We start from the raw sequence: 25,124 nt of genomic DNA, 5'->3' as shown, positions 1-25,124 counted from the left end.
CCCTGAAGCACCTCAATGATTTCTTGTCCCCACCCTTCCCTAACTCTTCATCTTCTAGTCCTGCCTTAATCCTAAATGGATTACGTTAGTGGTTTGCTAGGATTGGTGACACCTTTCTCTCTTGCCACTAGTTTTTTGCCCAATAGCTTATATATTTTGAGTAGAACAGTTGTGTGGGGATTACCTGCCCTAGGGTTCTTTCCAGAACAAAAGGTTTTCAGAACAGACCTATATAGGCTACTCTCACTCTGAAATCTGTTGTGATTATTAACAAGATTTCCTTATTTCCTATGAATTTATCAAAGACTCGAGTGTGGAGTTAGTTTAGGAAAGACAAATTACTTTCTAGTTTCCACGTCTTGGCTGAGAGGAATAACGATTTATGGTTTAGGAAATCCCAAATAGGAAAATTTTGTTGTTTTCTCCTTTTATTTGATCTGTACTTCCAATTTTTTACCTCCTTTTATTTTTCATAATCCAGACCCATCTTTCCTATTTTTCACATCCATCAACCTACAAGACTATGTAAATATAATTCCTGTTGATTCTTATAAACATTAACCATAATCCAAAAAAAAAAAAAAATCTTAGGACTGCAGTCCTAGCAGAGCAAATTTTAACACTGACCAAAGAGATTTGTTTTTTTTTTAGTTCCTTTGAACTGAATTTGGAAGGTGAGATGGTCATAGGTAAAACTAACAATTAGCTACCTCAAGCTTGCAATAGAGCGAGGCAAAGAAACACCAGGTTATTAATGAAAATGATTCCAACTCCCCTCTTAAAACCAGGTTGTTCCCAGTAAGTCAACATCTGTCGCAATCCGTATAAAAGGGCAGAACATGTATTCAGCAGCACATTTGAAAACCCAGCTGCAAAACATTAAATCAGAACACAGAGGCCTTCGATCGCTGCGAACTTGTCTTTGGCCTGACAGTTGCCAAGTAAAACAGAGAGCGCTCTGCTGGGAGCCCTCATGGGCTGAGCCTCATTCTCTTCCCCTTGATTTCTCAGTTAGCTAATGTGAGTGAGGCCACTGCCCAGTGACCACATCTGCCCATAACCTCTCAGCTGAGCCAAGTCCAAGTTGTTCTCCCTCAAAACTATGATTTAAATAAGGGGTTGTTTTAATTCCACAGAATTATGATTTAAAGGATTGTTGTTTTAATCCACTCAGTTTTGGGGTGGTTTGTTATGCAATAGATACTAATATAGTGTACTTGTCTATTGAAGAATCCCTGTCTTTTGTCAGTTCTGAAAAAACTAATTATGAATCACATATTACCTCCTTCCCATTTTCTATTCACCCCCCTGTAACCTTTTTTTTTTTTTTTTTTAAATAAAAGAGAGTAAGTTGGGGCAGGAGGGGCAGAGGGAGAGAAAGAGAGAGAGAGAGAGAGAGAATCTTAGGCAGGCTCCACACCCAGCATGAAGTCTGACACAGGGCTTGGTCTCAAGACCCTGAGATCATAACCTGAGCCGAGATCAAGAGACGGACGCCTAACCGACAGCCATCGAGGCACCCCTCACCCCTTCTATAACTCTTATTGGATATCCTTTCTATCATTTATGATTCTGTCCTTTGTGATTCTTAAAACTCTCATTCATTTTTTTCCATTTTTCTCTCTGCTGCATTTTGAGTCATTTCCTTAGTTCCACTTTGCTTATTTTCTATTCAGTTATTAAATATCTTTAGTTTTGACTTTCAATTAATTTAAGTTTCATTTATAAAAGAACTGTTTGGTCCTTTTCTAAATCTGCCTTTCTTTTTACATATTTTCCTATTTTTCATTCTATTTTCTATTCCCTTTAAAAAAATGTTGTAAGTCATTTAAAACATACTTACTGTATCATCATCTATAGATCTATTTTCTCTAAATCGGGGGGGATCAATTCTCCTGATCCGACCTAATTTTGTGATCCCACATTCAAGATGCTTTCCTCCTGTGGTTTGTAATTTTTATTATGAGCTTATATAGTCAGCGTGGGTATTTTCCCCCTGGGAAAGAACTGTGTGCCTTGGGGTTTTTAGATTGTCCCTTGACTGTGTTTGCAGGTTTGCTTCTGCTCGAGTCCTAGAGATATCACCAGTTCTCAACCAGCTTTTATGTTTTTTCTCAGCTTGATATTTCTACCTCATAGTGAAAACTCAGAACTCACGTCAATATACGGCATAGACTTGGTTTCATGTTTTTCTGGATGAACTTTTGTTTTCACCTGTAACCCGAGGACATAGGAATTTGTCTGACCTTGTTTTTGCCAACAGCCTAGCTCTCAGGAACTCAGACTTTGGAGAGTGCTCAATTCCAGTTGTCTTCCTTGCTCACACCAGACAACACCATGTTGCTTGCAAGGGTATTAAAATCCCAGGAACTCTTATGGCCTAGAGCTGGCCCAAACCCTGAATAGGCTACAGTCGTGTTAGTCCTTATATACTGCCCAGTCTGACTTCCCTCTTTACTTCTGTAATCTGGAGAGTTCCTGTTTTCTCTCTGTTATGTATGTAACTGTTTTGTCCAGTGTTTCTCTGTAATAACAGTAGCAGAAGGGGAACTCTTCTGTATCATCTCGCTCCACAGAATTGTTGGATGTTCTCCCTCCACACTCTTGAGACATGATTTTATAATAATGAAAGGTAAAACTCACAACAAAGATATAAACATTTGGGAATATGTATATGCTGAATCACTATGTATCAAAATACATAAAGCAGTAATTTTTAGAAATGCAATAGGAATGGACTTTTTTTTTAATAATGTTTTAAAAATATTTATTCATTTTAGAGAGAGAGAATGTGGGGGGGAGGGGCAGAGGGAGAGAGAGAGAGAATCTCAAGTAGAATCACAGAGCCTGATACAGGGCTCAGTTCTATGACCCTGAGATTATGACCTGAGCTGAAATCAAGAGCCAAGACACTTAACCGACTGAGGCATCCAGGTGCCCCAGTAATGGAGGTTTTAACATGCTCCATGGAAACTTTACCAAATCAAGAAAGTAAAAATTAAGCACAGTGGAGGGATCTGAATACTGCTATAAACAAGGTAGTTTGAATACATAAATATCAAACTTAATAACCTAGAAGCAGTGAATATATGCTTTCTTTCTTTTTTTTTCAGATTTTATTTATTAATTTGAGAGAGAGAGAGTGAGTGTGCAAGCGGAGGGAGGGGCAGAGGGAGAGGAAAAGAGAGACTCTCAAGCAGACTCCATGCTGAGCATGGAGCCCAACATGCGGCTTGATCTCACAACCCTGAGATCATGACCTGAGCTGAAACCAAGAGTTGGATGCTCAACTGACTGAGCCACCCAGGTGCCCCTGAATATACTCTTTCTGATGCTCACTTAACATTAAAACTCTCAAGAATTTAAATAGCAATGGATACAGTTGAATGGCTCATGGCTTGTTGCTAAAGGCATTTGCCCCACTTGCTTCATGGAAGGTCATCTTCTTTGGGTTCCTAGTGTGTCCAAGTCAGATTTAAACTCTGTCAGCCACTGGAATGTCCTCTGAATCATCTTCAACTCTGTAGGATACCTCACAGAGCTGCTTTGTTATGTTGCAATCTAGAGACTGCTTCATATCCAACTTTGGATGTTTTTGTGCAGTTCATAGATCTTTGAAGCAGGACATTTGCCTTACCAGCCTCTGACTCATAGAAAACCTATCTGTACACTTACTTGGTGGTCACTACCCAGTAACTCCTACTGCCAGTACCGTGAGATTTGTTTTGAAAACCTTGCAGCTTATTGCAATATTGCTTATAATTATGAAAAATTGAAAACAACTGAAATACCTATCAGAGAGGAAATGGGTAAGTAAAATGTGATATATTCACATTATATTGTGATAGGAATTATCATAATACCATAGTATATTGTGATAAGACTTATCATAATATTCCATTATATTATGATATGAATTATTATAATAGTCATTAGAAGGAATAGATTGTACTTAACTATAACATAATATATCCATATGTAAAATCTCTCTCTCGGTTGTGGAGAAAGGGGAACCCTCTTACACTGTTGGTGGGAATGCAAGTTGGTACAGCCACTTTGGAAAACAGTGTGGAGGTGCCTCAAAAATTTAAAAATAGAGCTACCCTATAACCCAGCAATTGCACTACTGGGTATTTACCCCAAAGACACAGATGTAGTGAAAAGAAGGGCCATATGCACCCCAATGTTCATAGCAGCAATGTCCGCAACAGCCAAACTGTGGAAAGAGCCGAGATGCCCTTCAACAGATGAATGGATAAAGAAGATGTGGTCCATATATACAATGGAATATTACTCAGCCATCAGAAAAGATGAATACCCAACTTTTACATCAACATGGATGGGACTGGAGGAGATTATGCTAAGTGAAATAAGTCAAGCAGAGAAAGTCAATTATCATATGGTTTCACTTATTTGTGGAACATAAGGAATAACATGGAGGACATTAGGAGAAGGAAGGGAAAAATGGGCGGGGGGAATTGGAGGGAGAGATGAACCATGAGAGACTATGGACCTGAGAAACAAACAGGGTTTTAGAGGGGAGGGGGGAGGGGGGATTGGTTAGCCCGGTGATGGGTATTAAGGAGGGCACGTACTGTGTGGAGCACTGGGTGTTATACGAAAACAATGGATCATGGATCACCACATCAAAAACCAATGATGTATTGTATGGTGACTAACATAACATAATAAAATTAAAAAAAAAATAGTCCAATTATTTTAGTGAATTTTAACTGTAGAGAAAAATTTAGAATCTGAATATTTATTCAAATCACCAATTTCATGCAACTTATAGAAAATAAAATATCTCAACTTCTTTAAAATAAAAAATATATATAAAATAAAATAAAATCTCTCTCTCTCCATAATGTCAACTTGTAAGAAAAAAGAAATTTGTGGAATAAAATGTATATGCTGTCATTTATGTAAATTTTAAAGCACACAGAAATAATATATATTGTTTAAGAATATGTATGTATGCATATGAAGTTATTACAAATGGACTGATTGGGATACATACCAAATTCCTGATTAATTGCTTCTAGGGACTGGGGTGAAGAAATGGAACTGTGGTTGGAGACTTCACTATTATCTGTTTTATCTCATTTCTTTTCTGTAAACAACACTTGAGGCAAATATGATAAACAAAAAATGTCAGTTCTGAGAGGGAAAATATATATGTGCATACAGATTAGCCTTTTTGCATTTTCCCTTTTCTTATAACTTTATTGAGGCATAATTGCTGTACAATAATCTATACATATTTGAAGTGTACAGTGTGATAAATTTTGTCAGGTATATACCCATGAAACCTTTATCACAATCAAGACAATGTACATTTCCATTGCCTCCAACAGTTTCTTCACGCCTCTTTGTAATCCATTTCTCCCTTTTCCCTTGAACTTGAGTAACCATTGATTTGCTTTCTATCATTATAGATTAGTTTGTTTTTTCTAGAATTTTATACAAATAGAATCCTACAGTATGTCTTTTTTTTTTTTGGTCTGGTTGCTTTCACTAACTTTCTCCAAAGAATAGCAATTTCTCAAAAACAATTTTAAAAACCTTGTAACTGCTGAAAAACCATCTGGAACATATGATCTGTGATTCAGAAGTGGAGGAAGGAGGGAATCTGTGGAAAGCAGGTACCATTTGGAATAGACTCCCAAGTAGACAGAACAAGCAAACCTAATATAATGGCTTCCAGATTCACAAAAATCTTCTCTCATATACTTGTAGTTTTTCATTTCCTGACCCTGCCTGAAAGTGCACAAATGAGAGTCTTGTGGAGAACTAACATACCCATTGAAAACCAGAGGCATTATGAGAACTCACCCATGGCGAATGGTTCATCCTAACACCTACCTGAGTTTAGCTTCACCAGAAGAATGGGTTGCTTGTGTTGTGGGAGAGGGGAACCTAGATGTACTGAAGCAGGGAGAATGGAGGGATGTGGGGAGATCTGAGTGTGGCAGTACAGTAGGAGACTTTGGGTCACACTGGGCTACTGGGATAAGGACCCAAAGAGGTGAGAGAAGGCCAGAAAAGAATGAGGGAAATACCCAAAGTTAAGAGTCTCCCAGAGTCTCCCAGTTCAAAATGTTCCCAAGCAGCGGCCTTTGCTGAGAAACTGGAGAAGAAATTGCCATTCTGTCGTTCTGTGTCTCTTATTCTTAAGATCAGAGAATTCTTATTCTGTAAATTCAGCCTGATATCATTATTGCTTTGTGAATTAAATTGGCTTTTGTTGGCTGGGCTGGGAGCCCAAGTATCAGATATAACGTTGTTTCTGTGGAAAAATGTGCCCAGGTATCTGATCTACAAAGAAAGTTTGGAAACATAACCTATATATGCTAGCCAGGGACTCCTTAGGTATATAAATCTTAGTAACAATGAGCTATGTTATAATGGAAATATTTTCACAGATATAATTCTTAATCTATAGCCAATATTAGTCATTAAAACATACTGTTTAGTCCTGGGACCCATGAGTGGAGGATGTTACAGAGACATTGGAAAGGAGCCAGGGGAGACAAAGTAAATGATGAAAGGTTTTGAAAAATAGCCCTTCAGGGAAAAAGTCTACATTAGTTCAGAGAAGAGAGGTGTGAGTAGACTGAATATCAGTCTTGAAACTATAAAGAGATGTTACATTATTGACACCAAGTCTTTTTTTCCCTCAGTGTCCCGGCAGAGCAATATGAGAAAAAGTGAGTTTAAACAATAACAGAAGGGATTTGGGCTCATCAGATGTCCCAACCTGAAGATCAGAACCCATTCTCAGGTGGCCAAGCTGTTTCTAGAATAGGGAATAGGTCATTCTTGGGAAGAGGTCTCACAAGGGAATAGGTCATTCTTGGGGTTTTTTGAGCTTTCTGATCAGGGGCAGGCGAAGTTCACTGGGACCTGGTCGTCTGCCTTCTGTTGTTTGCATACATTGTTATTGGAGAAACTGAGGAGTTCTGCCCAACTATAAAAATGCTTCAGGACTACAAAGAGGGTCAAGTAAGGCAAGTGTGAACTTGCCTCATGTGGGGAGAATACAGACAGGAGAAATCTCAGCTTCCCATCCATCATTTGACAAAGCTCCTCCAAAGAGCACTGAACCATTGTAGTAGCATGTGTGGGGAGGGCCGCGGCAGCCCCCGCCGCGTGTGGGACAGGTGGGTCCCGTTCCAGGGAGCAAATGCAGTTCCTACAGTCAGTGCATTTTTGGGGGATGTTGACAAACCAGAAATGCCTCCAGAGGAAAGTAACTGGAACAGAAACTGGAAACTGGGTCAAAGGAAGAGCGGTTGAAAGAACTAGCTCCGTTGGCCTGGAGAAGATAAGCCTTTTAAAGGGGGTGGGGGTGGGGGGTGTCAAGAAGCTGTTTCCAAATATTTGAAGTGCTGTCAGGTGGAAGAGAGATTAGAATTGTGCTGTGCAGCTCTGGAGGGCAAACGCAGAGCCAGTGAATACAGGTTACAGGGAGAGAGTGTCGGCTGAAAAGAAGCAAGCATTTTATCATCATTAGGGATGCTCAAAGCGGATTGCAGCGCCTAGTGACTAGGGAGTGTTTGTGCAAAGTCTGGATGAATGCCTCACAAGAGCCTTGGCGGAAGAAATTCTGGACCTTTTATTATTGTATTATTATTGTTGTTGTTATTGTTGTTGTTGTTGTTACTATTATTATTATTATGATCTCACCAATCAAATGAAACTTCCTGGAGAGCGAGATGACCTAGCAATAAGCACCTTTCTCTTGGTGCTCAGGAAAGGCGGGCTTTGCAGTCTGAGCCGCTAGAGGGAGTCAGGACAGCGGCATTGCAGAGCTGCCCTCCGTGCTCTGCGGTCCACCAGCGACTGGTTCGGCTTGTGGCTCAGGTCTCCTGCACTCTGCCACTTTCCGTGTCTCCTCCATGAATCTTTCTGGAATGCTTACATCTGATTAAATTCTTTAGTGTCTGAGGGGGCCTGTGTCCACAAGAGGCACAGTCGCTGCTATCTGTACTTTGCTTAATGCTTAATTTATTAATTATACAAATAGATTAAGCAGTATTTCTCTAAAAATTCAAATTCTCCTTATTATAAAACTAAAAAAATTAAAGCTTATGAACTTAACAAATACGTTTTCCAGACATTTTAACATTGATTTCCAAACTAATCGGATTCTCCTAAAATCACAAATATCCTATATCTGAATCTTTTAAAGGCTACAAATGCCTTAAAAAGCAGAAACACACACAAATGAAACATCACGATGACAGAACTTACTATTATACTTAAACTGTTGTGAAGTACTTAGATATTTAAATTTATTTCTCCTTTATCACTATACTTATTCTTTTTTTAAAAGATTTTATTTATTTATTTGTCAGAGAGAGAGAGAGAGAGAGAGAGAGAGAGCGCATGCGCGCATGCACGCAGAAGAAGCAGGGGGAGGGGCAGGCAGAGGGAGAAGCAGGCTCCCCACTGAGCAAGGAGCCCATGTGGGACTGATCCCAGGAGCCAAAGGCAGACACTTAAGCGACTGAGCCACCCAGGCATCCCACTATACTTATTCTTAAAAGTATTCTTGTACTCTTCCAAAGGATAGTGTATCTTTTTAAAATATCTATCTTTACTTTCCTGATGATATAGTAATTTTCTCAAAATCAGAAGCAAACAGTATCATTTCTGAGTAGCACAGGAAGGAGATGCTGGGTTTTGAAATTTCTTACAAAGATACAAAACCTTCCCATGTAGTTGCAATTCTAATAGACCTAATCAATGAAACTTATAAACACAAGGTTATATTTTGGTACTGAAAATATGGTGCTGCTATAACAAATACTTAAAACAGTGGGAATGACTTTGGCACTGGTTAGAGGCTAGAAGAATTTTGAGGAGCAGTGTAGAGAAAGCCCAAGTTGTCTTGAATAGACTGTCAGCAGAAACTCAAACTTGGAGGATGCTGCCAGGGAGGGCTCAAAAGGAAATAAGAAACATGTCATTGGAAACTGAAGGAAGAGGTTTTCTTGTTAGGTGGTAACAGAAAGTGTAGCCAAATTGTCTCCTGCAATTATGGGAAAAGCAGAACAGGTATGTGATAAAATAGGTCATTTAGCAAAGATTCCCAAGCAAAGTGTTGAGGGTGCCAACTGGTCCTTCTTGCTACATGTAGTAAAATGCAAGGGGAGAGAGAAAAATTGAGGGAAGAACTGTTAATCAAAAAGAAGCCAGGACTTGATGACTTTGAAAATTCTCAGTCTCTCCAAATGGCAAAAGATGTTAAAATTAAGAAATGACTTTCAAGCTTGTGGCATAGAGAAAAGCCCTGGCCTAGAGAAAAAGCCAAGTAGTGATTGTGCAAGCTTTTGTTAAAACCTCAGGAAGATTAGAAGATCAGAATAGTAATCATTCACAAAAGGCCCTCTCCACACAGATTTGTGCCTCATACAGCTCCTCAAACAATAGGACCTGTCCATGTTTGAGTTGTCCTTCAACCATCTCAGCATCCTGACTGTAGGTAAAGGAGGGCCTGTCTCAGAAAGATGATAAATGTTGCTTTTGTGTAAAGGGAAATTGATAGGAGACCCACAGTGCCTTTAAGAAATGCATTATATCAGCAAAAGCACTGCCAGCTTAAACTGAATGGGACAGAAAGAGTACAAAATCAAAGGAGGCTGTTAGATCTCCAAAATTCTACTGGCAGGAAGCAGGATGGTAAAACTACTCAGCTGCAAGCTTGTGGTAACTTTCATGAAAAAGGAAAGATGACTGAGAGCAGAACCAAGAGCTATCAGTCAAGAGTGGATTATTCCCAGGCCCTGAAATCTAATCAAGGAGCTCTGGAAGGAGTTTGCTAGGCTGAATTTCAAAAACTATGTTGGACTGGTAACTACTTAACTCCTTTTACTTCCATTCCTCCCCTCCCCTTTTAAATGGAATGTCTGTAACTACTTTATTGTATCTGTTCCTCCATTGTATGTTGGGTGTATCTGGGAGCCAGATAGCTTGTCTTTAGTTTTATAGATTGAGAGTAACTATGCCTAAGAGCCTCATCCATAACCAGACCTGATTTAGATAACAAAATTCTAGACTTTAAGCAGATGTTTTAATGGTATGAGGTTCTTGAGGAATTTGGGAGGGGGTAAATGTATTTTTTTTTTTTAATGTGGGAGGAACACACATCACTGGGAACCAGAGGGTGGACTGTGATGGACAGACTCTAGGGTAGACTTACATTTCCCACTTCCCGGTTTAAACCCTTGTATGATCTCCCCTTGCGTGTTAATGGGACCTGGGACTTCCTCCTAACTAGTAGAATTTAGCAACGACGATGGGATGTATGTGATTATTTGTACATGATTATATTACCTAAGATTGTAATCCACCTTGCTAGAAGACCGCCTCTCGCTTGGTGGCTTTGAAAGAGCAAGCTGCCACATTTTGAGCTGCCATATGGAGAGGCCACACAGCAAAGAGCTGAAGGCAGCCTGCAACGGATAGTCAGCAAGAAAGTGAGGTTCTCCATCTGACAACTTGCAAGAAACTAAATGCTCTAATAGCTACGTGAACTTGGAAGCAGACCCGATCCCAGGTAAACCTTTGAAGTCTGTAGTCAGGAAGGGAACATCACAAGCAGGCTAGTATCTCATGAACATAAGGAATACTGTCCCACTGGGACAGATTAAAACTTGTTGTTTTTGTTGCCTTTGACCTTGTCCACATGGGTATCCTATAGAAGCTGGCATCCTTCATCTAAACATATACCTAAACACATGCACAGGAGTGAGGAAAACCGAACGAGAATCCAAAGAAGTACGGTAATTGCAAGCCCAGATGCTGCTTCACACCAATGAGGTGAGTCAGCAGATCAGCACCGATGTGCATCAGCTCCAAGATGACTTATATGGGTACCAAAGTATAACATCATATAAACTAATGTAGTCTTGCATATTTTAAAACTGTTAACAAAGTTAGCACAATTCTCTTACATATTGAACCTTAAAATCACAAGTCTAATTTGCACTTTCAGAAGTTCACCCTGGCTGCTGAGTGATGGCTTCTCTCATGTGGTTGTGCTACATTGTGTTTATCCATTTGTCAGCTAACAGATATTTGGGTTGTCTCCAGTTTTTTGGCTGTTATGAATAATGCTGCTATAACTATTCACATACAAGTCTTGGTGTGGACGTATGTTTTTATTTCTCTTGGGTAGATTCGTAGGAATGGAATCACTAGGTTGTATGGTACACATATGTTTAACTTTTAAAGAAACCGTCAAGCTATTTTCCAGTGTGTCTGTAACATTTCACATACCTATCAACAATGTGTGAAGGTTCCATTTCTTTCCCATCCTTACCAACACTTGGTATTTTCTCTCTTTTATGTCATAGCTCTTCCGGTATAGTAATTTCATTGGTATAGTAATTTCATTTGTGGTATTAATTTGCATTTCCCTAATGACTAATGATTTGAGTATTTTTCCACATGCACGTTAGACATTTGTATACCTTCTTTAGTGAAATATCTATTCAAATTTTTTGCTCATTTAAAAATTGGATTGTTGGGGTGCCTGGGTGGTTCAGTCAGTTAAGCATCTACCTTCGGCTCGGGTCATGATCCTGGGGTCCTGGGATTGAGCCCTGCATCTGGCTCCCTGCTCAGAGGGGAGTCTGCTTCTCCCTCTCCCTCTACTGCTCCCCTCTGCTTGTGCTCTCTCTCTCAAATAAATAAATAAAATCTTTAAAAAAATTAAAATTGGGTTGTTTGTCTTATTAGTGAGTTTAAGAGTTTTTTATTTCTTCTGTATATGGTCTGTATATTTTCTCCTAGTCTGTAGCTTGTTTTAAAGTTTTTTTCCTTAATGATTTTTATTCATTCATTTATTTATTTTTGAGAGAGAGAGAGAAAGAGCAAGAGAGCGATCACAAGCACAAGCAGGGGGAGGGAGACAGAGGGGGAAGCAGACTCCCCGCTGAGCAGGGAGCCTGATGTGGGACTCGATCCCAGGACCCTGGGATCATGACCTGAGCTGAAGGCAGACGCTTAACTAAGTCACCGAGGCACCCTCTTAATGATATCTTAAAGTGCAAACATTTAATTTTGGTGATGTCCAATTTATCATTTTTGTCTTTCAAGTGTCATGTTTTTGATGCTTTATCTAAGAACCCTTTGCCCAACCCAAAGTTATCAAGATTTTCTCCTAAGGTTTTTTCTAGAAGTTTTATAGTCTCAATTCTCATCCACTGATCTGTATGTCTGTCCTTGCATCACTACCACACTGTGTCAATTCATAGTATTATAGTAAATTTTGAAATCAGGTATTATAAGTCTTCCAACTTATTTTTCTTTTTTGAAATGTTTTGACTACACTTTGCATTTCTATATAAATTTTAGGACCATTGTGTCAATTTCTATTTTAAAAGCTGGGGGAGGCCCTGGCTGGCTCAGTCAGGAGAGCATGTAACTCTTTTTTTTTTTATGCTGTCATTTTTTTAATTAATTTTATTTTATTATGTTATGTTAGTCACCATACATTACATCATTAGTTTTTGATGTAGTGTTCCATGATTCATTGTTTACGTATAACACCCGGTGCTCCATGCAATACGTGCCCTCCTTAATACCCATCTCTGGGCTAACCCATCCCCCCACCCCCTCCCCTCTAAAACCCTCAGTTTGTTTCTCAGAATCCATAGTCTCTCATGGTTCGTCTCCCCCTCCAATTTCCCCCCTTCATTTTTCCCTTCCTACTATCTTCTTCTTCTTCTTCTTTTTTTTTAACATATAATGTATTATTTGTTTCAGAGGTACAGGTCTGTGATTCATCAGTCTTAAACAATTCACAGCACTCACCATAGCACATACCCTCCCCAATGCCCATCACCCAGCACCCCCTTCCCTCCCACCCCCCACCACCCCAGCAACCCTCAGTTTGTTTCCTGAGGAGCATGTAACTCTTGATCTCGGGGTTATGGGTTCAAGCCCCACATTGGGTGTAGAGATTAGTAAAAAAATAAACTTAAAAGCTAAAATGAAATAAAAAGCTACTGGGATTTTGAGAGCGATTGTGATGAATATATAGATCAATTTGGGGAGAATTGCCATTTTGACAATATTGAGTCTTCCAATCCATAAATGGGTAATGTCTCTCCATTTATTTGATTCTTAATTAACTTCTCTTAATCACATTTAATAATTTTTAGCATACAAGTCTTGTACTTCTTTTATTAAATTTATGCCTACATAGTCTATTTAGTTTATGCTTTATAAATAGAATTTTTTAAATTTCAGTTTTGGATTTGTCATTCCTAATACAAAAATACAATTGATTTTTAAATATTCATCTTGTATCATACAACCTTGCTAAGCTCATTTATTAGTTCTGGTCATTTTGTATGTGGATTTCTTGGGATTTTCTATGCACAGCATGATGTCATCTATGACTATAAACAGCTTTACTTCTCCCTTTACCCTCAGTCTCCTTTTTTTTTTTTAAAGATTTTATTTATTTATTTGACAGAGAGAGAGAGATAGTGAGAGAGGGAACACAAGCAGGGGGAGTGGGAGAGGGAGAAGCAGGCTTCCCGCGGAGCAGGGAGCCCAATGTGGGGCTCGATCCCAGGATCCTGGGACCATGACCTGAGCCAAAGGCAGACGCCCAACGACTGAGCCACCCAGGCGCCCCATGCTTTTTTTTTTTTTTTTAAGATTTTATTTATTCATTTGAGAGAGAGAGACAGCACAAGCAGGGGAGAGGCAGAGGAAGAGGGAGAAGGAGACTCCCCACAGAGCAGGGAGCCTGATGTGGGGCTCGACCACCCCAGGACCCTGGGATCATGACCTGAGCTGAAGGCAACCGCTTAATCGACTGAGCCATCCTCACCCTCAGTCTGCTTTTAATTAAATATTGTATCTTCTATTCTGCATTTGTCAAATCCTTTCTTGGATCATAGTATTTATTCATGGCCATCACATGTTCCTTGGGAAAAAAAAATTAAAAAGATAAAACCACTATCATTATAATCCCTACACGCAGCCACAACCCTTATGAACATGTGGGGTGGACTCTCCCAGACATTTTTGCTAGAGGCACTGCAGCACAGATTATGATGTTTTGAGCCACATCCTTCAGCCACCAGATTTCAACATAGCTGTGGCGTGAACACTGCCATGTACTTTGCCACTGTCCATACAAGATCACATCATAGTATCTCTCGCCTTTGCATCCTAGAAGTCTGAAAAGCCTGCTCAGCTACATGTAGGCACAACCCATAATTTCAAGGCAGTTAACACCCCCTGGTTGGAGGCAGCCCTAAACCAACAAGAACAGGATTTCATGGATAAATGGCCCAATCTTCCCATCCAGCAAGGCAGAGAATGTGGGGGCAATTCTAAGATGAGTTCTACGTGGTTCCTCAGAGCCTCCTTTGGGGTTGAACCTGTTTGCCAAAGCTGTAACCCACTCATTTATTGACTTTTCTCCCTTTCTCCTTTCCTTCACTTATGTTTCCTAAAATAACTTCTCCCCAAAATTATCTGCACCCAATTATCTATACCCCAAATTATCTGCACCAATCTATTTCAGGGTCTGCTTTCGGAGAAACCTGAACCAAGGCAGGTATCATATTTGGTCCCTGAACAAATTGGGATATTTCCATGAAATGGCCATCAGGAGAATGAGGGGGCTGGCAATGATATCATATAAAAATAGTGAAAATAATGATGAAACCATGAGAAGAGAAAACTTACAGAAACAATCATAGTCGTCTTTAAGTACCTGGAAATCTTTCACGTGAAAGAGGAGACATTGGCGTTAAATGAGCACCTTCTAGGTTATGTACTAGATATTATGCAGTGTGCTAACACATACATTATCTTATTCCATCCTTCCAACAACCCAGGGAGGTAATGACAATCTTCATTTTTTGAATGAGGTAACTGAGGCACAGAGAGTTAAAAGAATTTGCCCAAGGTCCAAAATAGTGGACTGAGCAAGTATAGAAACAGAGTTTCATCTCCAAACCTGTCTGTCCCCAGGCTTGTGTCCTCCTGCTGTCATGTGTGTGTTGCCCTGAAGGGCAAGACTGGGACCAACAGGTAGAGATTCTAAGTCTGCAGAATTGTGTCTATATGAATGCAGAGCATGGTAGAGATAGTTTTGAAGTTCACCAATGCTCTTTTTTCTTCCTGGATGCGGAGGAACACTTCATGTTCCAACTTCCTTTACAGTTAGATTGGGACCATGTGACAGGGTTCTGGCAAATGGGAATGTGCAGATGTGATACATCCGATATTCTCTCAATTTCTCTCTTTCGTTTCCTCTTTCTCTCTCTTACCTGGCTGAAAGCAGAGAACCCAGTAGAGGATTCTGGGAAGGTCCTTAGGGATGGTAGAGCCACCAGATAGGAGGTCCATGCATTCACAGGGCAAAGAGTAGAACAAAGCAGTCTGTGTGTTGAGCACATTGGATTGGGACATGAACAATAAATGAACATACATTGGATTAAGCCACTGTGATTTGGTGATTATTATACAACTGGCATTTCCTAAGAAGTCATGAGCTTCCTGTCTCAGGATGTGCATGAGCAGTGATTAAATGTTCAACTCTCAAGGCTGTTGTAAAAGAGATTCCTGGGAGAGTGGGCCAGGTGACCTACAAAAATAATAGCTCACATTTATTGAGATATTATAGATCGGGCATGTACATGTATTCTCGCATTTAAATCTACAATATGTGATTTCACTTATATGTGGAATTTAAGAAACAAAACAGAGGAGCATAGGGGAAGGGAGGGAAAAATAAAACAAGACAAAATCAGAGAGGGAGACAAATCATAAGAGATTCTTAATCATAGGAAACAAACTGAGGGTTGCTGGAGGGGAGTTTGGTGGGGGGGATGGGGTAACTGGGTGATGGGCATTAAGAAGGGCACGTGGTGTGATGAGCACTGGGTGTTATATGCAACTGATGAATCACTGAACTCTACCTCTGAAACTAATAATACACTATATGCTAATTAATTGAATTTAAATAATGAAAAAATCTACAGTATGTTTTTTATCATACTCATTTTATACATGAGGAAAGTAAGGCACAGGCACAGAGAGGTTAGATAACTTGCCCAAGGTCACACAGCAAGCAAGGGGTAGAACCAGAGTACCTCACTTTTTTTTAATTAAGTTTTTTAATTTTAATTCCATTTTAGTTAACATACAGTGTTATATTAGTTTCGGGTGTTCAATATAGCAGTTCAACAATTCTATACATTACTCAGTGCTCATCACAGAGTACCTTACTCCTTTTTTTTTTTTTTTAAAGATTTTATTTATTTATCTGACAGAGGGAACACAAGCAGGGGGAGTGGGAGAGGGAGAAGCAGGCTTCCCACTGAGCAGGGAGCCCGAAGTGAAGCGGGGCTCGATCCCAGGACCCTGGGATCATGACCTGAGCCGAAGGCAGACACTTAACGACTGAGCCAGCCAGGTGCCCCAGTGTACCTTACTCTTAACCACTACTATAGTTTGAAGGCTTGGAAACTGGACTGGTTTTGTCCATGCGAGGATTTTTTTTGTTTTCATTTTAAAATTTCAGCCTATGTTTAAAAATTAAAAGATTTTACATAAAAATCATGTTTTCCAGTTTCTCTTGGAAAATCAGAAGATTTGGCAAAACTGGCTTATAGACGATTATGGCAAGAAGCAGCTAGAGCTGAAATGTGGTCCTAAAGTTTCCACCTAAAGCTAAACTCTCCCCATGCGTAGAGCACAGCATTGGGCATATAACAGGGACTCAACAAATAACTAGGAAATTAATGAATAAAAGCAGAACCTGGATTCTCTTACCCTATCCCTGTTTCTTCAACTCTTCTCCTTTTTGTGACTGGGAACGGTTGAATCTGAGACACTAAGTGGTGACACACAAGACTAATTTCCCTTCTGTTCTAAGAGCCAGGACTCAGATTACACATACTTAAAACGTTGTGCCTGACTTGGGCCCATGTTGACATTTTCTATCAACTGAAAATGTTTGCTTCTATACAACTAGCATTTGCTCTGAAGCACCAGCCAAAGGTGGGGGTGAATGACCAGGCAGGTGCATTAATTCTATCTCAGATTAGGTTGTGCACAATGGACTCTTTGTCAAGTCTTTGTAGAAGGGCAAGGACAGGTAGGCGTGCCCTGCTTCCAGCTTTGGAGACTCACTCCTATCAGTGCTCAAGGTAGACGGGCACAATTTTAATCTGCCTGGCTTAGAGCAGCCACAGACTGCTGGACTTCCATATGGGTAAGCCTGGAACAGGAGAAGCTTTTCTCCCAGAGTTGTTAGCAAAGCTCATTTGGAGGAGTGCAGGTCTGGGGCATGGCCTGGATCAGTGGGCATGACGCACACAGTATAAGCTCCAGAAGCTCGCTGATCTCCTTAGCAGTGCCCAAGCCTGCCCATCCCCACCGCCTTCCCCGTCCTCTCATCCCAGACTTGGGGCAGTGCTGCCTTTCTCCAGAGGGCTGGTGTCTTGGCATCAAGGAGGGAAGGGTAGTGCCAGGGCTCTTCCAGGTGAAAATCTCCTATTTATTTGCCTGGAGGAAAAAGGGGCCTCTCCATAGGCCTTCATTTCTGAGCTCCCTATTGTGTGAGCAAAGTAGATTGCTTATAGTAGCACTTTTCAGGCACATGATTTTGACTCCTAGGGGCATTTGCAAAGCTTGGAGGCATTTTTAGTGTTAACAACTGGTGTGTGTTTGTGTGGCGGTGGGGAGGGGGATGCTGGTGGCATTTAGTGGGTAGAGGTCAGGGATGCTGCTAAACATCCTACGATGCATACAAGACAGCCCCCACAACAAAGAATTTCCCATCCCAAAATGTCAATAGTGCCAAGGTTGAAAAACCCCGGCTTATTACAGGATGACTTATATTGCATTTTTAAGCTTCAAAATTATAAAAAGCAATTTATTATTTTATAACCAGAAAAATCAAATAAGGGTTATTTTATTTTATTTTTTAAAGATTTTATTTATTTATTTGACAGAGAGAGAGAGCACAAGCAGGGGCGATCGGGCAGGAGGCAGAGGGAGAGGGTGAAACAGGCTCCTGGAGGAGTGGGGAGCCCAACACAGGGCTCAATCCCAGGACCCTGGGATCATGACGTGAGCTGAAGGCAGACGCTTAATGGACGGAGCCACCCAGGTACCCCCAATAAGGATTATTTTAAATCTAGAGAAATATTTTGGGTTTCCCGAGTATTACCTTCTTTCATTATTTATAATAATGTTATATAGTAGGTACTCAGTATCTATTTATGCAATGAATGAATGAATGAATGGCATACTATAGTGGTGTCCCTTACTGAATTTGTATAAAGTGGTTATTTCCTTCTTTAAGGCAGTATCCAGCTCTTTGGAGGGGAGAGAGACAGGTACTGGACACTCTGTCCATTCATTTATTTTTCTGCTTCTGGTGTTAGCACATGGGCCCCTGACTCTAGCTACACTTTGTTTAATAAAATATTGTCAGATGTGTTAATAAGCTTGGGCCTCTCTCTTTTCTCAACCCTTGTGCTGTTATTTGGGTGGATTTGACTTGATACATTTCCAATCCATCTGTATGAGACCCAGATTTGATATTGTTATGACTTGTCGCCATAAAGCAGTTTTTTACTGAGAAATATTTTGTAACTGAAAAATTAAATTGTTACGTATATCCCTTGTACCAAAAGATCCTGAAGTTAAGAATTACATACTGTCCGAAACAGGAGGCTAGGTGGAATTTTGACCGATTTCTGATATTCCTTGGCACCCACCAAAATTGGTGATGGCCCCCATAGCCTTTGCTTCTCTCATGTGATCAGTGATTTCTTTATGGCATTATCACCACCTGAAATTTTATCGGATATTGTTAAGATATTGTTTACTTGTTTTAATATCTGTTTCTTCTTGCAGATGTGAGTTCTCTAAGGGCAAGGACGCTGTTCTTGCTTTTTCATTGCTGTGTCCTCAGTGCCTAGAATGGTGCCTGGCATGTGGAAGACATTTGATAAGTAGATGTTGAATGAATGAATGGCAGAGCAGAGAGGCCCGGAGACTCAGTGACCCACCTAAGGTCATACAGAGCCCCATCAGGAGAACCAGTCATGTAATGAGGTCTAGGGTCTCTAATTCTTGTCCCTGCCCCCTCCACAAGATACACAGATACATGCTCTTCTAGCCCTGCAGAATTGCCCAAGGAGACTCCGGAGCAAGACGGTGCAGTGTGGCATCCTCATGTCCTAGATGGGAGGGGCCACTGTGGGGTTGTTTTGTGCTGTGACATGGAATGACCAACCTGGTTTGCCTGGGACCAAGGAGTTTCCTGGATGCAGGACTTTCAGTCCCAAAGGAGGTAAGTCCTAATGAAACTGGGATGAATTGCTCACCCTTTGGGACAACAGCATTCAGTGAAAAACTCTGGTGCCCTACAGTGGGTACTTCCTCTGGGAAGTGCTGTCAGGTGTCAGGGAATCATGGACCCTTAGTGATGGAAGGGGGAAAGATTCCTGTGTCTGCAAGAAACTGTGAGAAATGGGGACTATGGCAAACTGGGAAATAGGTGTCCTTTGTAAAAGGAGGTGGCCACACACAAATGGAAATGAATGTTGACCTGCTGGAGTAAGAGCCCATTTGGCCATATGGGTCAGTTTTTCAAGAGAAGCCTGAAAAGTGTGTGTGTGTGTGTGTGTGTGTGTGTGTGAGAGAGAGAGAGAGAGAGAGAGAGAGGGAGAGAGAGAGAGAGACCTACTGATTTTTAAATGTTAACAGCTACTTCTTAATATAAATATAAATAATAATAATAATAATATAAATATTATGCAAGATAACAAAATGTAACTGCAGGCCAGGTTCCTCTCACAGGCCATTGATTGGTGGCTGCTGATATAGTCTGACATTTTACACGGAGGGAAACTGAGGCACAGTGAGTACAGAGCTAGGAATGAAGGATCCAGGCCTCTTTTTTTTTTTTTTTAAGATTTTATTTATTCATTTTGAGAGAGAGAGACAGAGCACAAGCAGGGGGAGTGGGAGAGGGAGAAGCAGGCTCCCCGCTGAGCCGGGAGCCCGACGTGGGGCTCGATCCCAGGACCCTGGGATCATGACTCAAGCCGAAGGCAGACGCTCAACCATTTGAGCCACCCAGGCGCCCCAAGGATCCAGGCCTCTTAACAAAGAAGCTTTGAGAACAAACCAATTTCTATAAACACTAGTTATTTTGGTGGGGGTGGGTGGGTTGGGTGGGGGGGCTTGTAAAGGAAAAAATTAATTGAGCACCTACTCTGTTTCAGACAATTTCTTAATGATTTCAATGTATAAAATCACACTAAATTTCTACAACAACCCTTTGAGGAGGTTACTTAATCTCTGTGCCTGTTTCCTTATGTGTAAAATAAAAATAACAGTAGGTAATTCATGGCAAAGATGAAAGGAATTAGTTCACATGAAGTGCTTAGAACGAGATAGGAAGCATGTGTGGGCTCTCGTTGAGGTCGGCTTTGTCATCATCCTTATTTTACATGTGAAGAAACCGATTTTTCAGAGGTGACCTAACTTGCCCGTGATTGTACAGAAATAAGTGAGAACCGAGAATTGAACCCTGATTGTCTGACTGTAATTACAGGCTTCTTTTCCTCTATAGCTAGGCTGGTGTTGTAAATTCAAGATAAGAAAAACAAAAACAGCTCGTTTTTCTCCTTTGGTAATCATTGTACAGATGATCAAGGTCAGAAGTTAAGTTCTGTGGTATTTCTCTACACTGTCAGCTGAGTATCATCTCCAATGATGGAAGAGAAAATGTTACACAGATAATAAAAATGGTAGATAATAATTTCTCCTTGGGCATTCATTATGCAATTTGGGGGGGCAGCTAATTTATCTTCCTAATTATGTTTTGCTTAAGCTGATTTTAAAATTAGTTTGTTTACCCTGAGCACACACTGATTAACAGCAGGGAGAGGTGGCCTAGAAACATCTTGGGTGGTGGAGGGATGGTATCTTGAAATTTGGGGGGGAATTTCCATGGATAATTTTCATGTAGCTATGGGAAGGTAGAAGGTTGATATGTGGATGATGCTCTGAGTATAAATAATTATGGTAATTTGTTGATGGGTGTACTTAAATATAAGGCTATGGATTGCAGACCCAGAGAGCTCAATGGACCCCAAGCTCCTTCTTGTTTATTCTTTAGTACTGAGAGTTCAATCAAGGTAGGTAAATCAAGCAAGGAGATGGAAAAGGAGGGCTAGCTGGAGGTGACTCCAGGATTTCCTTTTAACAGATATCCAGCAAAGAGTAAATGTCTGTTATGTACCATGCATTATGCAGGAGCTAAGGATACCAAGATGAATAAGGCCATTGTCTTTGCCCTTGGAATTACACAATCTATTAAGGAAAACAGACTTATAAACACAGAAATCACAACTTAGTAGATTAGGGCTATAAAAAAGATGGGATCAGAGTTAAGGGAGCAGAGGGGAGACCATGACAATGTGCCTAAGGGAGTCAGGAAGGGGGGCAGCTCCATCCCTCACTCTCCCTTGGCTTTGCTCTGTTTTGGGGTTGGGAGTGGGGAATTCCTGCAGATCATGGGCAGCTGGCTTCTGGCTGGTTCAGCCAATGAGAGACAAAGAGGACAGACTGGAGGATGGGAGAGAGGGAAAGTCAGGGTATCTCTCTCTTTCCTTCTCTGCCTGGAGTGCTGTCTTCAAAATCTGCAAAGCCTCTGGGTCTCTGCCATAACTCCATCTCCTGCTGAAAAGGCCCACTGGGGTCCAGCTTCAGCAGGGTGATCACAGGCCCTGGGATCTGATAACCTCTGTTTGCACGTCCAGCCTAGAAATGGTAGCAGCTTCTTGCTGCTACTAATCTCTGCTTTGCCTCACTGTCCCCTGGTTGGTGGCTCAGTTTTTCCATCACCTGGAAATCAATCTCCTGTACTAAATTCACTCTATTTGAATATAGAAAGTGGTTTCTATATTTCTGGCTGGGCTCTGATGGATATGGAGGGCTTCCCGGGGGCGCTGATACTGGAGCTGGTTCTTAAAGGGAAAGAAAGAATTCCCTAGATAGAGAGCCCGGGAAGACCATCCTAAATACACCTGGAAGTGTGAGAAGCTTGAATATGGAGATCCAAGAGGGACAGACCACTGGCAGCGGGGAGCCAGTAGAGATTTTCAGAAAGGGAATCAAGTATTCAGGTATCTTTGAAAACTCACCTAATTCTGCTCAGTAGATTGGTAAAGAAAAGAGCAGGGTGGGCATGAAGCCTAGTTAATTCTGACAGTGATTCAGGTCAGAAGTCATAGAGGCTTGAACTATAACAGCTTGATGGATAGACACGGAGAGGAGATGATACATCCTGGCTATTACATTCTTCGTTAGGTCCAAGAAAGGAAATTTCTTGGGATGCATGGGTGGCTCAGTTAAGCGTCTGCCTTTGGCTCAGGTCATGATCCCAGGGTACTGGAATGGAGTCCTGCATCAGGCTCCTTGCTCAGCGGGGAGTCTGCTTCTCCCTCTGCCTACAGCTTCACCTGCTTGTGCTCTCTCTCTCTCTCTCTCGCTCTCTTTCTGACAAACAAATAAATAAAATCTAAAAAAATTAAAAATTAAAACGTTTAAAAAAAAAGGAAATGTCTTGTTTTCCTGCAATACCGTAAGTGCCCAATATATACTTGTTGAATGAATTAATAATATTCTAATAATTTATTTGTGTTATAAAACCTCAGGTGTGCCCTCCCTTCCTTACATCTCTCCCACCTCATCCCGAACCCTCAGTGCCATGATAATATTTGACCTGGCCCATGTAACCTGTTCAACAAGGTCAGTAGGTTTTTCCTTCCCCCTTTCAGGGGTTCGTGCCACTCTAGAATAGCCCTCTCTTTCTTTAAAGTTCCTCCCCACTAGAGCCATTCAATCAGCGGGTATTTACGAAGCACTTACATACTAATAGCTGACATTTCCCGAGCACTTACAACACCATCAGGAACTGGGCTAATCACTTGCCATGCATTTGTCTTAATCCTCATAACAGCCCAGTGAAGTCGGTGCCACTTTTGGCCTCATCTTATAGATAAGGAAGACACACCGAGGCTGAGTAACTTGTTAAGATCACACAGCTAGTGACGAGCAGAACTGGAATTCATACCCAGGTGTTGGGCTCTGGAGCCCAGGTTCCGAGTCACTAGGTTATACTGCCCGGCATGGTGAGCTCTGTGCTGTTGGGGATCTAAAGACACGTCAGACAGATCTGTGCGGAGGAAAGATGTGAATACACAAAGAGTAAACCTTGATGCTAAAAATATATAGTAATTCAAGGCAACACAAGGAAAATTGCCACAAACCAGGATTTGATTATTGCCAATATGACGGTAGGGGTAATGAGAGAGAGATCATCCCAGACAGGGGTAATCAGGAGACGCTTCAGAAAGGAGGTAGAATTTGTCTTGTGGTTTTCCTGCTATTTAAGGAGACACACTGAATTCCTTTGAAACAATGCAAGAACAACTTGAAGGTCACTAGTGGGCTGATGCAAATTGCAGTGTGAAATTAAAGAAGGGAGAGGTTAGTATCAACTGGAAAAGGCATCTAGTTAATCTTCCAGCTCTGAGCACCTGTGGATGGAGCCTAGTATGGATGGCCCAGGTACGGAATACGTTTCACTAACTCCTCTGCCTGATACCCCGTAGCAGACTCATTTCATACATACACATTCCCAGGTTGAGACAGGCTTTTTCTGTGACTCCAGTTTTCCCTTTAGATGTAGCCTCTCCCACTCTATTTTTCACACATCACCTGTGACCACAGCAGGGAAGACAGATCCCACACACGAGACTTAAGTTGATTCACTTGATGGCTCATTCCTTAGGTAACTCGGAGAAATGGCCCCAGAGCAGGAGGAAGTTGGAGAGTCTGAGCATGGAGGTATGAGTCTGAGCATGGAGAAGAATGCTTGCTTATCCCCAGAGTAAACTCTCTATCTTTTTAGCCTGACCATCATTCCTTCCCTTGGGAACACCTCCCCTACTCTGTTTGATCTAGATGAGACTCAATCAAATATGTCATCCCCTACCACAGCTGTAACCCAGATGACTCCGTCCTCCTGGCCATGGTGACTGGGCCAAGCCTGGTGACAGGTGGGCCCCTTGCCCTCGAGCCTGCTAGCCTTGAGCTATAGGAGAGTGCCATTCATAATGGCAGGACCCGGTGTGAGCCAGCACGGTGTGAACCAGGGGCCCATCTATGATTTGAAGAGTAAAATCCCTCTAGTCCCTTAATGGGTACACATTCAGAGAGTGTTAGTTGATAATTATTTTGGGGTCTACACAGTGCTTATTCTGGGCTATATCAAATAAGGTTATATTTTAATTCCTGGGACAGAAGTACATAACAGAGGCATAAACCTAAGGATCTTTGTACCAGTGGTGATTTGAAGAAGCAAAATAGGCATGTGCACCCATAGTCCCTACATCTAGACATCCTGTTAAAGCAAAAAGACTTTGGCTGTATATGGACAATTTTTCTTCCAGTAATATTGTACCAATTTACACCCCATTAGGGATCTGAAGATGTCTTTTTCTCCCTGCCCTTAAAAAAACTAAGTATTTAATATTTTTTTAAAAAATCAATTTGATAGATAATAATTTAGACTTTATTTATTTATTTTGATAGAGTGAGAACAAGCAGGGGGAGCAGCTGAGGGAGAGGGAGAAGCAGGCTCCCTGCTTAGCAGGGAGCCCGAAGCAGGGCTCAATCCCAGGACCCTGAGATCATGACCTGAGCGAAAGGCAGATGCTTAACTGACTGAGCCACCCAGGCACCCCTGTTGTTGTTTTTCTAATTTATGTTATGATTTCCAAAGAGTTGGAGTCTTTTTCATATTTACTGTGCATTTTTATTTCTTCTTTTATGAATTACTCTTTTATTTTTTTAAAAAGATTTTATTTATTTGTCAGAGAGAGAGAGTGCACAAGCAGGAGGAGTCGTAGGCAAAGGGAGAAGCAGGCTCCCTGCTGAGCAGGGAGCCCAATGCGGGGCTCAATCCCAGGATCCTGGGATCATGACCTGAGCCGAGGGCAGACGCTTAACCTACTGAGCCACCCAGGCATCCCTGAATTACTCCTTTAGGT

At 41.2% G+C, this 25,124-nt stretch overlaps 1 long non-coding RNA gene across 1 annotated transcript in view; it reads left to right on the top strand.

Annotated features, from left to right (window-relative positions):
* Positions 1 to 10,379: 10,379 nt before the first annotated feature.
* LOC118534356 (uncharacterized) overlaps positions 10,380 to 25,124 on the top strand; it is a 21,310-nt gene continuing 6,565 nt past the window's right edge. Inside the window, exons 1-2 of the long non-coding RNA XR_013445740.1 lie at positions 10,380 to 10,564; positions 10,709 to 10,827. This is a non-coding gene — a long non-coding RNA (uncharacterized LOC118534356). The remainder of the gene's footprint in view (positions 10,565 to 10,708; positions 10,828 to 25,124) is intronic.

Source organism: Halichoerus grypus, chromosome 2 (genome assembly GCF_964656455.1).
Source record: "Halichoerus grypus chromosome 2, mHalGry1.hap1.1, whole genome shotgun sequence".
Classification (NCBI taxonomy): Eukaryota; Metazoa; Chordata; class Mammalia; order Carnivora; family Phocidae; genus Halichoerus; species Halichoerus grypus.
This window is presented reverse-complemented; position numbering and strand designations above follow the sequence as displayed.